At 40.2% G+C, this 12,812-nt stretch overlaps 1 protein-coding gene and 1 long non-coding RNA gene across 2 annotated transcripts in view; one reads left to right on the top strand and one right to left on the bottom strand.

The window, feature by feature from the left end:
- The window catches only part of PHLDB2 (pleckstrin homology like domain family B member 2), a 215,119-nt gene that overhangs the window by 187,347 nt on the left and 14,960 nt on the right, over positions 1 to 12,812 (bottom strand). The gene's annotated exons all lie outside the window — the stretch shown is intronic.
- On the top strand, positions 8,211 to 11,685 carry LOC130683826 (uncharacterized). Its single transcript, XR_008997826.1, has 3 exons — positions 8,211 to 8,298; positions 9,360 to 9,495; positions 11,459 to 11,685. It is a non-coding gene; the product is annotated as an uncharacterized LOC130683826 (long non-coding RNA).

Genomic DNA, 12,812 nt, shown 5'->3' with positions numbered 1-12,812 from the left:
TATCATAGATTTTGTGCCATTTTAAATATGTTACTTGTTCTTTGTAATGTGAATGTTTGGAAGTTGATAGTTCAAGTAAGAGATCAGTAATAAATTCTCACAATGATGGTAGCTTTCTATCTTAGAGCATTTATTTTTTGGGTGGGGTTTTCTATGCTAAATTCAGATAGTGACTGTAAAGATGTAGAGATTTTTAAAGATCTAATGGAAAAAATATTGATCTTTATAAAACTGAATATTTATAAAATACCAGTTTTTAAAAATCTAATGGATTCAGACATGCTTTTCAAGAAGAAACATTTTGTTCGCTGTTATGGATTAAATTGTGTCTCCTACAGGATATTGAAGTCCTAGCTCACCACACTGGTGAATGTGACTTTATTTGGAAATAGATTTTTGTGCTGATAGTTATGATGAGGTCATCAGGGTAGGCCCTAATCCAAAATGATTGGTGCCCTTATAAAAAGGGGAATCTTGGACACAGGGACAGACATGCGCACAGGAAGGATATCATGCAGAAACAAGGCAGAGATCGGAGCAATGTGCTATAGACCAGAGAATGCAAAAGATCACCAGCAGACCGCCAGACGCCAAGGAGTGAGGAGAAGACAAAATTTTCCCTCATGGCCCTCAGAAGGAAGAAAACAGCCTATACCTTAATTTTGAAATTCTAGCCTCCAGAACTATGAGACAATACATTTCTGTTGAAGTCAGCCAGTGTGCAGTATTTTGTTAGAGCAGTGCTAGGAAGCTAATGTGTTTACCTGAACACCGCATCGTCTTTCTCAAGGCCCAGGATTGCTGAGATACCAATTTGAGTGGTTGAACTATACCAGAACTTACAGAAAAAAAAAAAAAAAAAAAAAAAAAAAAAAGGTACGGCTGCAGCCTAGCACATGAAGAGCCACAGGAAGGAGGTCCTGGGGGCCAAGAGGCAGTCGGGTTCCATGTCTCCACTCACGCCCACTACAACCCCCTCACCAACCTTTACTCCGCTTACTGAACTTGTACCAGTTATTGTTTGGTTCCAGGCTTGCTCTTCCCTGTAGGTGATGGGATCCTTGACTAAACCACTGGGACAGGATTTTTATCATTGCTTTCTTTACTCACCTTCCATGAGGAAGCTTACAGAATATACTGGCAACTTCTTGGGCTGAGAAGTCTGATTTTTGCTTTTGGTTTCCAGTTCCATGTCTATGATGTAGGAACCATGTAATACTGGCAAGTTACTTCATATCTCTGAATAAGTTTTTTCCATTTATGAAATGGGAATAGTAATGAGCTCTCTCATAGTATTCCTGTAATAACATAAGTTGAAATATTCTGTACCTCTGCACAGCACTTTGCCAAGTGTGTTTCTGCAGTCTCATAACCTGGTATATTTGTGTGTGTGGTGTGTGTGTGTGCCTGAGCCAAGAGAATTGTTTGTGGAAAAAAACAGAGCATGATAGTCATAGATTCTCAGAGGACAGCCACTTAACATTTGCATTAAAAATAGTAACAAATAAATGTCAAACTGAATTCACAAAGTCTTACTAATTGTTGATCTCTAAGGAAAAAGGTACATGCACATATATACACATACCAGGAAATTAGGAGAAGTAATGAGCAAATAAAGATCTAAATACTTGCTTAGGGATGATAAATGTTTCCCCAGACAGTTTCTACATCCCAGGGGAGCCTGGTCTTTGGAAAAATATGTTGATGATGTAATGAGACTCTTTCCCAGAGGAAGCACCTTCCATGGAGGGAAATGGGCCTCTGGATTCAACCAATGCTTCTCAGCTATGTGGCTCTGGCCTTTCTCATTACCTATGTTTTCCATAGAGGAACTGATGATTCTGCTCTTTTCTCTAAAATACTATATAGGAATATTGGAAAGTGAAGTAAATTTTGTGAAATTATATGAGAAGCTAAAATATAAAGTAACTCAAATTCAGCAATAAATTCTATGGATTAATTTATAGTTTATCTTCTAAACCACCTAGACATTTGTGGTGACCATTCATCAAATATACCCACCCAGCAGGGTTTTAAATCTCTGTCTGTCTAAAACCATATGTGTTCCATCAATTTGCATCCATCTGCTCAGACACTTACTGAACAGAGCACCTAAAGATCGTACAGTCTAGAGGTGGAACAAAAAGCAGGGAGGTGACAGGAAGGCTTTCTAAGGCAGCAGGTTGTGGACAGTATTGCAGAAAGCTAAGAGTGTACCTGTGTGTTTGCAAGTGCATTTTTGCCTGGGAAATCTTGGAGATGAGGACATCTAATTCTTGAACATCCCTCTTCCCTGTGGTTGAACATGCTTACACATGCCATTGGCACTTTAGCTCCATTATTTTGGGATATATTGATGAGATTCCAACAAACACTTGATCTAGAGTGGCAGAATGTTCTGACTGGGGAAAGGCAGATAAAGAATTTTGGTTGTCTGTGAAGTGAGGTAAAAGAGCTTTCCTTTATAATCTCTGGGACATAGGAATATGGGGAGAGGATGGTGCTGACAGTGCTGCCACACAACACTTTTCACCTAAATGAAAATATTTATTTGGGCATTGGAATCTCTCCCAGTCTGTTGGGCCCTAATAATTTGAACTAGCTTTTCCATCCTCCTTTTGGCCCATGCGCTTGGTAAAGAAACTTAGAGGGGACAAATTGTCTCTTCTATAGACCAAGATGCACGTAGGGTTTCATACACATGATTTAGGCCACTGACATACTAAACAAAAGTCAAGCCTATAGGGTAACTGATGAGTGCGGCTCTTAGGTAAAAAATAAAAGTCCTGGTAAATGTGCATCTTCACTAACAATTTCCATCTAACGTTTCCAGCACCCATGGCCATGAGTCTGGTGAGGGGTCAGAGGTGAAAGGGAGGCAGCAGTTCACCAAAGGCATTGTTTTCATTGGCTCATGATTAAAGGCTCAAGAAATTGCTTATTGGTAGCCAGAGGGCTCCTTGGGCGGTTTGTGAATCTCTTCCTCAGGCAAAAATGAAAGTGGGAGTTGGTTCACTGGTATGTTGAAGCATTCCAGACATGAATCTAAGTATTGTCTCTGAGGACCTCTATGTAGGCTCAGCTTGACTGTGCAAACTAAGTTGGGAAGGCAGAATGAACTCTGGGAATGTAGCTGGGTTTGGGTGATGACTGTGGGCAGGAGTTTGAATGCCTGGCAGTTAGACAGAGCTTTATTCTGCCTGGATCCATTCATGTCGTCATGGTGGTGAGTCATGTGTTTATGGCCAGATCAAGGGTGTGGGGGTGGGATAGACTTGTTAGCTGATGGGGGGACATATGGCTGTCCCAGAGCTCCCCAACAGTCCCTGAATTCTTGAGACTGATCATTTCCACTGCTTTCATTCATAGGTTAAGGCTCGGTGTAAGAGAGAAAAGGGTCCTCTTGAGGCCATGGTTTTAGCACTGTAGCTCTTGCTGGTTGTCCTCTTACATTTGCTTCCTCTACAAATGCATCATAATCTTAGTCTGTTGTTTCCAGAGAACTGAAGCTTACTTCAATGTGAAAAACATTTGTTACAAACTATACATGCATAGGTAACTCAGCCACTGAATACAGGTGAACTCAACACGATTTTATGTTAAAATCATAGTTCTCCTCGACATATGTCATCACTTTCTAATTCTGCTTCATGTAGAAATTCGGTTTATTCCTGCAATCCAGTTTCCAGTCAAAATCACCCAAAATTAAATGAAGAATTTGCTTGGATATTGTTCAGGTTATTAGCAGAATTTATTTCCCCAAGGTCTTTCTATAGGGAAAATATAACCATTTGCTGCTTTCTACTCTTGCGTTTTTCTAATTTTCTTTTGGGTACTCTCAATCAGGATCAGTCACCCATCTTTCTGATTCTTCTTTTCTAATTTAGCCTCCAAGCCTTACCTTTATTGTATCCTACCAGCAATTCCCTAATTGCACCTACTTCCCTTTTACTACTCAATTCATATACTACTCAAAAAGTCAAGCCTAAGTCATTACAAAAATTAACATCTCTACAAATTTAGTAGTCATATTTTTAAAAATGGTGTGTTGGAGAATAGCAGCTACAAGAAAACATATTTCCTATTGCTGGTAAAACCAGTGGGGCTCTGACAATAGCTAAGGATGTAGCTGTTTGGAATTTGCGCAGTGACATTCACACCAATTACCATTTATTGAGCTTTCATTAAGTGCCAGGCACAGTTCTGAGCACTTACACAAAACATCTCATTTAATCTCATGACAACTAAATGTGGAAGTTATGATTATTATCTTCATTTTCAGATAAGGAAAATATGTTTTGTATGCTTCCCTAAACTAGAAAGTGGTAGAGTGATTTATACCTGGATTGCATGAATAAAAAAACAAATGAACAAAAATACCCCCCCAAACCTCTGCCCATCATGAAGATGCTTATTTGTAATTCTGAGTCATCACCAGAAATATTTAATTCCCTAGTTTGGCAGCAACAATCTATAAGATCTTAGTGGAATGTGGAAGAATGACAGGTATGTTTGCCGATGCCCATTCACTGGTGTGAGGGGCTCTTACTAGGAGACCCCAGGACCGTGAGGAGTTGTGCTTTACCCAAAGTGGAACATGACTTCCCTCTACCTGTCTGTACCCAAATCCAGCAAGTCCTGGGGGAAAGAACACCTTCAGTGATCTTGGAAATGTCTCCTGACCTTTTGTGCATAGGTTCCCTGTCTCAAATCAGAGGAGACCGTACTGTGCTCTACTTGACCAGAGGAAGCAGATGGGTTTTGAGTCCAGATGCTATAGTGAGGTGTCCTTCTCAGTTGCTATAGTGCATGTGAAGGGACTCCTTTGCTGTAATACTCCTTTTGAATTGTTAACTCCTTAAGATAAAGATGTCTGTACCCTTGAAATGCCTAGTTCCTAGTAAGGGACCAGTAAGGGTTTATTGAACAAATCAATGCCTCATCCTAGTTTATGCCAAGATGGGAAAATTTTGCATTCACACAGGCTGCAATGTCCCACATTTGGTAAGTACTTGTAGGTACTAAGCAGGTGCTAAGTTGAGGTCCTCTGAGGGTTTGTGAGCCCTCTGAAATTAGTGTAAAACTTTGTATCTACATGTGGGAATTTTGGTAAAGGTCTTTAGCATTCATGAAATTCTTAAGAAGTTTCTTGAACCAAATTACTTAAGAATTACTGCTTAATGGTTTACAAAGCAGTTACACTTCATTATTTTATTTGATCTACACAACAGTGCTATGTGGAAGACATAACAATTCTTAATTTATGGAAGAAAAAAATGTGAAATTGAGATAGATGACACAGGTATGTGTGTGTGTGTGTGTGTGTGTAGAGGAGAAATGATGACAATGAAATATTAAAGTGGATTCTACATTACTAATCAGATTGGCTTTTTTTTCCACCTCAATTCATATCTTTCCACCCACCTGTCAGCTTCAATTCTCAGGAAGCTGCTTGATATAAACTGATTCTGGTCTTTAGCTCAAACACTGACGCCTCTACAGAGCGTCCAACCCAGCAGAGTAGCTTAAGAACCAGGAAAGGAGATGCATCACCATTTACTTCTGAGCCTTAGCTTCTTTATTTATATAACACAGTTAAAAATACCGCTTACTCTGACCTGAATGCATTTTGCTATCCTTTTAAATGCAGCTGAAAGCATAAGTGAGTTCTGGATCAATCATCTTTCTTGGACACTTTGTGCTGCCTGACATCTGGGACTCATTTCCTCATCTGAAAGCTAAGGGCCTTAGGACAAGATAATTTCATGCATGGCTTGTAGCTCTTGAGTGCCTCTTCTACGATACTGCCATGGCAGGAGCAAGGGAAAGTATAAGAGCAAAAGAACCAGCACTCTTTTAGAGCTCCCGGAGTCATTCAGTGGTCGCCCTCCAGCGATGCTGGGATCCAGCCATTGTCCCCCATCACACCCTCAGTGCCAGCATCAGTACTTTGCCCCGCCTCTTCAGGAAGCACATTAATCACACTTAGGCACTTCAAACACAGGTGCTGGTGGTGGAGCCAGCCAAGGGCAAAGGGTGCTTCATATCTGCCCGTTTTCCCCACCCTCCTTCCGTGAGAAAGACGGTTTGGTGAATTCTCTAACACTCCTTGGAAGCCATTGGTCAAGACTCTCTTTTCCTCCTGACGAAAGGCGAACTGGGACTGTGCTGACATGTTCCCTGTGGGACTCTGGAGAGGACTGGCCTGATGACTTGTGTAGGTTTTCTAATTCTCGGAATCAGCAGTTCTGCAATTCCTCTTCCAGATTATATCATCGAGGGATTAACCCAGCCAAGTATAAATTAAGTCTTGCAAGACAGAGTCTGACTCATGAAAACTAAAGGGGTTTAGAGACAAATTCTGAGCAAGTGGACCTTATTTCCTGAACTTTGGGATCTGAGCTATTCTGTTGCATAAGTGTGGGAGGCACCATTCTATAGTATCTTCTGTTAAAGCCACCCCTTGGAACCCACTTTGAATACACTAGGATAGAAGAGTGCCCCCCTGGAACTAAGCAATGCTCCTGTTCTGCTTATGATGCTTCAGGTACCTTCCTTTTATCACAAGGAATTTCATAGCTTCTGGAGGTTTAAATCTGAAGGTTCTGGGGAGTACTTTCATCACAAGTCTCTTATGGGACCTGGAAAAACCCCATATCAGCCTACGTATGCTGGGACAAAAAATGGGATTGATGAAGAAGGGAGGCTAGGCTGGGGAAAGGGTGTTGAATATTTTATAAATCCCCACAGCAAACCAAGCTTAACAAAAGAGACAGCAAAATGTACAAAAGACTACACTGTTTTACACTGCACTCTTTGACAATACAGATCTTTCTTGATTTAAGATGAGTTTACATTCTGATAAGCCCATCATAATTCAGAAATATTTTAAGCGAAAAATAGATTTAATACACCTAACCCGTGGAATATCATAGCCTAGCCTAGCCTACCTTAAATGTGCTCAGAACATTACATTAGCCTACAGCTGGGCACAATCACCTAGCACAAAGCCTATTTTATAATAACAAGTGTTGAATACTTCATGTAACTTACTGAATACTGTACTGAAAGTGAGAAACTGAATGGTTGCAAGGGTACACAGGATGGTGCTAAGTGTATTGGTTGTTTTCCCTCATGACTGCGTGATTGACTGGGAGCTGGAGTTCACAGATGCAGCCCGGCAGCAGACCTTCCAAAGATCAGCAGCCTGAGAAAGGATCCAACATCAAAACCCAACGTACGGCTCTTAGCGCATGTGGGTTGCTTTTGCGCCATCCTAAAGTCAAAAAATTGTAGTCAAAACCATCCTAAGTTAAGGACCTTTGTATTTTTTTTTACAAGAATCTTAGATATATTAAGTAGGGTCATCGGTCACTGGTTTCAGGAGTTAATGGGTTTCTTTATTCATGTGACTGGTTTACCATATAACTACAATTCCCTGGCTGCTGACCAAATGGCCAAGTGCTTGCCAAACATTACTTCACTGGACCCTCCCAGTAACCCTAGGAAGTGGGTGCTATTATCTCTACCTTATAAACAGAAAGCTGGATTGCAAAGAGGTTCCTAACTTCCCGAGGTCACCCAACTTAAATAGCAGTGTCAGGGGGCAAACTCAGGTCTGTCTGGCTCCAGAGTTGTGCCGTTACCAGAACAGCAAGCTGCTTCCTTTCTGTTTAGGCATTATGCTCTCTTGAGCAGATATAGCTGCAACTCCTCCTTCACTTACTGTAGAGGAGCAGTAGTAGTAATAATTAGTAATAATGACAATGGCAACACACGGAGCTGCCTATGTTCCAGGAGCTGTCCTAAACTTTATTTATTTAGAAACTTACTCCTTATAAAAACTTACAATGTAGGGTCAAGCCCCATTTTTGAAGAAATGAAACATACTGAGGTTGAGAAATTGGCCCAAAGTCACCCAGCGAGCTACTGAGAGGCGGAGCTGGGAATCAAAGCCAGACAGCTGGGCTCCAGAGCCTGGGCTGTCCACAGCTAGAGCACCTTGCAAGACGAAGCATTGTACTGTTCAGACCAGTCCAGGCTCGCAGTAGACATGGTTTGGGAAGGGTTGGCCCTCTGGAGAGAGGAGTCATAGTGAGTCAATGAATGGAACGTCTAATCCCTGGTTTCCACTGTCCGATTGGCAGTTTCAGGCAGTCATAAAACTACAGGAGCTAAGCTTTCCTGTCTTTCCTTGGGGGGTGACCATAGGAGAGCTGGGGATCACACCATGCTGGGTGGGGGGTGCAGGAGAAGAGGATTGGTTCACAGAGCTATACATCCTGCATCAAACAGCAGGTAGTTTTAATTTTTCCATTTTTCTTTTCATTTCTTAGTCATTACTCTCCTTTTTCAGAAAAGTGAAATTTATTCTTTGGAATTCTTAGGACCCAGAGGGTTTTGACTCTGTAATGTTTATGATTCTGCTGAGAGTGCTGGGAAATGGGGCTTCTTTTTTGCACATGGAGTCATATTTTAACCCAAACCAAAAAAAAAAAGACTTGAGCGTCTGTGGGGATCAGGGTTGGGTATTGTGTTACAGAAATTTTCCATTTCAGACACAAACTACATACAGCAGTATGTGGGCCAAAAAAGGCAGAGAGAGACTCCAGGAGGGCCTGAAGAAATAATACCTCCTCCTTTAATCTTGAGGAGTGTGGCCAGATTCTCCAGGAGGGCTGTCCAGAAGACTGGATCAGATCACACTTGGACATCTGGGATTAGAATGATAGTAGCATCTCAGAGCTTTGGGCAAAATACTTAACCTCTCAGTGCCTCAGTTTCCAGTATCGGAGATGGAAAAGCACCTCAAAAATTTTTGATAGTATTAAAAATGTTATACATTCTAGCTATATAATAATGATATGATAAAGCTAGTTATACTGTTATTAAACAATAGTTACAATTAGCATTTATGGAAACCTTACAGTGCATGAGTGTTAAAATTCTAAACATTATCTCATTTAATTCTCACAACCCTAGGATATCAGTGGTATTATTTTTTTTTGGTTTTATATGTGAGGAAAGTGCAGTTTAGAAAAGCTAAGTGACTGACTTGAGTAAGTTCCTAAAGTTAAGTGGAAGATGTGGGTCTCAAATTTAAGTCGAGTCTGGCACCAATAAACTGATATCTTGTCCTGCCTCCCCAGAGACAGGTCATCCTTTGCCCACACTGCTGTGGTCTTGGGCTGAGTCTGATGGGTGGGAGGGGGAACATTGCCTATTTGATAAAGTATGTTCTCTTGGCCCCCTCATCCTGTCTTTTAGATAAGCCCCTTTCAGGTTAACATGGACTCTCTTGCTTTTAAGAAATGTTGAGCTTGTTTTCCAGGTAAATAAACTGATCTTGGCCCTTCCAGCTCAATTTTGAACCTGGTATTACCAAGAGCAGTGGTTCTTAGAGTTCAGTGTCCCTCTCAGCTGCAACACCAGGAACTTGAGAGAAAAGCAAATTCCCTGGCCTCACCCAGATCTGCTGAATCAGAAACTCTGCAGGTAGGGATCGACGATCTTTATTTTAATCTGTATTTTAAATCCTCAAGCTGATTCTGATGCAGCTAAAGTTTGACAACCGTGGGCCTCTGGGGTAGATAAAGGAGAGAGTTAAATCAGGAATAGAGGTCTATGATTCTTAACAGCTGCTAGTGACTCATTCTCCCCAGTCATCCCCTTCTGGATTTCTGTCCTTTTTAGGATGAAGGATTTGCTCGCATCCCATCTTGTGTGATGAATTTCATCAACAGTGTCCGTGCCTTTCTGAACTAATGTGCATGAGAAGATTTTGAGCTTTATACACTCTCATGTGTATGCAGAACTCACTTCTTTTTTTGGACCCTTGTTCATATTACAGTCTGGGTGATTAGCTTCAAGTTACCTTTTATGTCCAAAGAGGAAAATAAGGTTTAGTAAAAGTATAGTTCTAGGTTGAATTGAACAATTGCAGAATTGGGGTTAGCTCTCCAAATGTGCTCTGTTTTAAAGGTTTTGAACAGTGTGGTATACTCCAGCCAAGTCCCTCTCTCCTCCCCACCCTGCCTAAAATTCATGAAAGGGGGAAAGCAGCTAAGGCTGAAAATGGGGGAAATCATTGCTTCAGTTTTTTAACATAAGCTCTGACTCAAGATTCGTGTGCTTTGCAAGCTCCCATACGTCTCTCAGTGGGAAAACTAAAACTGAACCCACTTTGCAGAAACAAAAAAAATGGGAAAAGCATTCTTGCTTCTACTTCCTTCTCCAGAGACCAGTATAAAGTGGGTCCCCAGTTCAACACAAATCCGCCTTTTAATAACCGTGGAAACATAAATTTCGATAAAAATTGCTCCAGGTTTGCTAGCTTGTTATAAAAGCCTTTCTTGTTATCTGAGATGCTGCTTTTCCTAATTGAAAAATAGTGGGGAATTTTATTCAATTTTGCCAAAAAACGGAAATGGTGGTTATTGATGTGACCTGTATTTAGCATCTTTGGGGGAGAAGGACATTTCTTTTGTCTCAGCAAAGATTCACTAAAATTAAGTTCTGGCTTGAAAGGGTCTCTGGAGTCCATCGTCTATCTCCGAATAAGGCAAAATGAGAATTTTAAAAATGTAAACATGGTTTCTGTTGCCGGAAACTGTTTTTGAGTTTCAGAAGAGTTTTGCTCAGCAGTTGGTGTTGCTATCTGGTCTCAGCTTGATTTACTGCAGACAAACTGAAGAATATGTCATGAGCATGGATTAGCAACACACAGACAACAGCAAGATGCATTATGCATATTTAACTCTGATCTAGTGGAGTGGGGACTCTGCCTGGCAATGTCTTTTCTGAGACGCTCTTGCACAAGTGTTGTGGCTCCAGCCTGAACCCAATAAGGGAGAATGACGAAACTGGGACTTCACATTGCCGTCCCTATTTGACCAATATACCAAGTTCTCTCTCCCCCTAAAGTACCTCGTCTTACAAAAATGTATCTTGTTGCCACGATGAAACAACAATACTTATTTTGTCTCAACATAGAATTTTGAATAAAAATTTTGGAGAGAGATAAACCCGAATTCACAGTCTGACTATCTCTTACCAGCTGTGTGCCCTTGGACAAATTATTTAACCTCCCTGAGACTTGTTTCTTCACCTAAAACTAGGGATAAAATTGATCTCATAGGGTTGCTGTGAAGACTGATTTGGAAAACCTCCATTTAATAGCTCTTATTATTTTTTATTATCTGAAACTATTTATTTTTAGTTTATTTAAATTATTTAAAAATTATTATGTCTGAAATTCAATTTATGCAAACAGTAAATTTACATGCTAAAACAAATATTTCCCACATTTGTGTATATGCGTGTATTTGCATATATATATTAATGGGGTATATATAGACATATATATTTTTGAGAAATATAGATACAATTACATTTTTACTCTAATGAGCTCTGAAAAGCACTAAATGTTCTTTTTTCTTTCTTTCTTTTAACTACACAGTCAACTCTACAGACTTAGTCCTGACATCCTGACTGATGCTCAGATGCTAAAGGTGGTGGAGGCCCCACATGGATGAGACCGTTAGCAAATTACACCTCGCTGGGTCTGTCTTTCCAGAATCTAGTAGATTACAAAACACTTCAATGGTTTCAGCGTGGCTGTTGGCTCTTCCCTTCTATGGATTCAATCCTGTGAAAAGTGTGAAGCCATGGATCCTTCAAGCTATACTCACAGCAAAAAATGCATTGATTAGAAAAATATAAATAAAATATAATGAAATGCATTTTATTAGAAAAGAATTTATTGATAACTTGATGTTTCTAGTAAACTCTGATTCTGGTATTTAAAAAGATATACACTCAAAAAGCCAAGAAATAAATTATTCATGGCAAAACACTATTCTTTCTATTTGTTTTTGTAACTTGTCCAAGGATAAAAACATCAACTTTTTTATCCAGGAGCTTCACAGATTCAATTTTTAAAATGTGTGGAGTCTGTGGGCAAAGAGGATGGTAGAATTTTAAAATGTACTGAAGATACTATTACAGGCATTTCAAAAAAAAATGCACACACACTAAAATGCAGAAACTCCCTCTGCCTGGAGGAATGTGGGGAGGGGGGAGCAGGACTGGTGGGGGCCGGGTGGAGAAGCGCGTTAGGTCGTCCCTCATAGGGTAGTTTATGTTTCTGTGGTTTGCTGAGGACTTGGGCTCGTTTGAAGTCATTTTATTCAAGGTCCTCAAAGTCAGTTTAAAATTATTTTTTGAACTATTCATTTTATCACATGCTTTAGCAAAGTCTGCTGCAATCTAATAAGCATCTGGATATGTTCTCTGAGATGCAGCTTAGAGTCTCCTTTTCTTAAATTTCAACTTTCTACCTCAAATCTCTTTACCTCGTTGGTCTTTTAATTTTTCCCAGGCATTGAGTGTTTCCACTCAGTCCTGCTACATTATCCGCAAGAGACTCTTTAAGATTCATAGTCTCTGTCTCCAACCTGAGGTTTTACAAAATGAATTGAACATAAGGTGGTAATAAATAGGTCATCAGATGCTTGAGGGTTACAGCTTGATTTGTTCTTTGCTTCATTTTTAATTCAGTCAGGGCAAGGTATTTCTTGAGGGCGGATTAAGTGCAAAACACTGGGCCATAGTTCTTTGCACAAATTTGCTCTCCCTGCTCAACCCAGAGGTGATTAGCATTTGTCTTATACTCCTCCTTGCACTCACATAAACATCTATGTCTCCATATGCTTTCTTTTTTTTACATTTGATACTTGTTTAATGTTTTATTTTCTGAGACTGCAAGGCTGATTTATAAGACTTTTTCTCAAACTTCCCAGTTGGAAGTAATC

The sequence above is a fragment of the Manis pentadactyla genome, chromosome 1 (genome assembly GCF_030020395.1).
Source record: "Manis pentadactyla isolate mManPen7 chromosome 1, mManPen7.hap1, whole genome shotgun sequence".
In the NCBI taxonomy this organism is placed as follows: domain Eukaryota; kingdom Metazoa; phylum Chordata; class Mammalia; order Pholidota; family Manidae; genus Manis; species Manis pentadactyla.
Note: the sequence above shows the minus strand (reverse complement) of the source record. Positions and strands in the feature narration are given on the sequence as shown.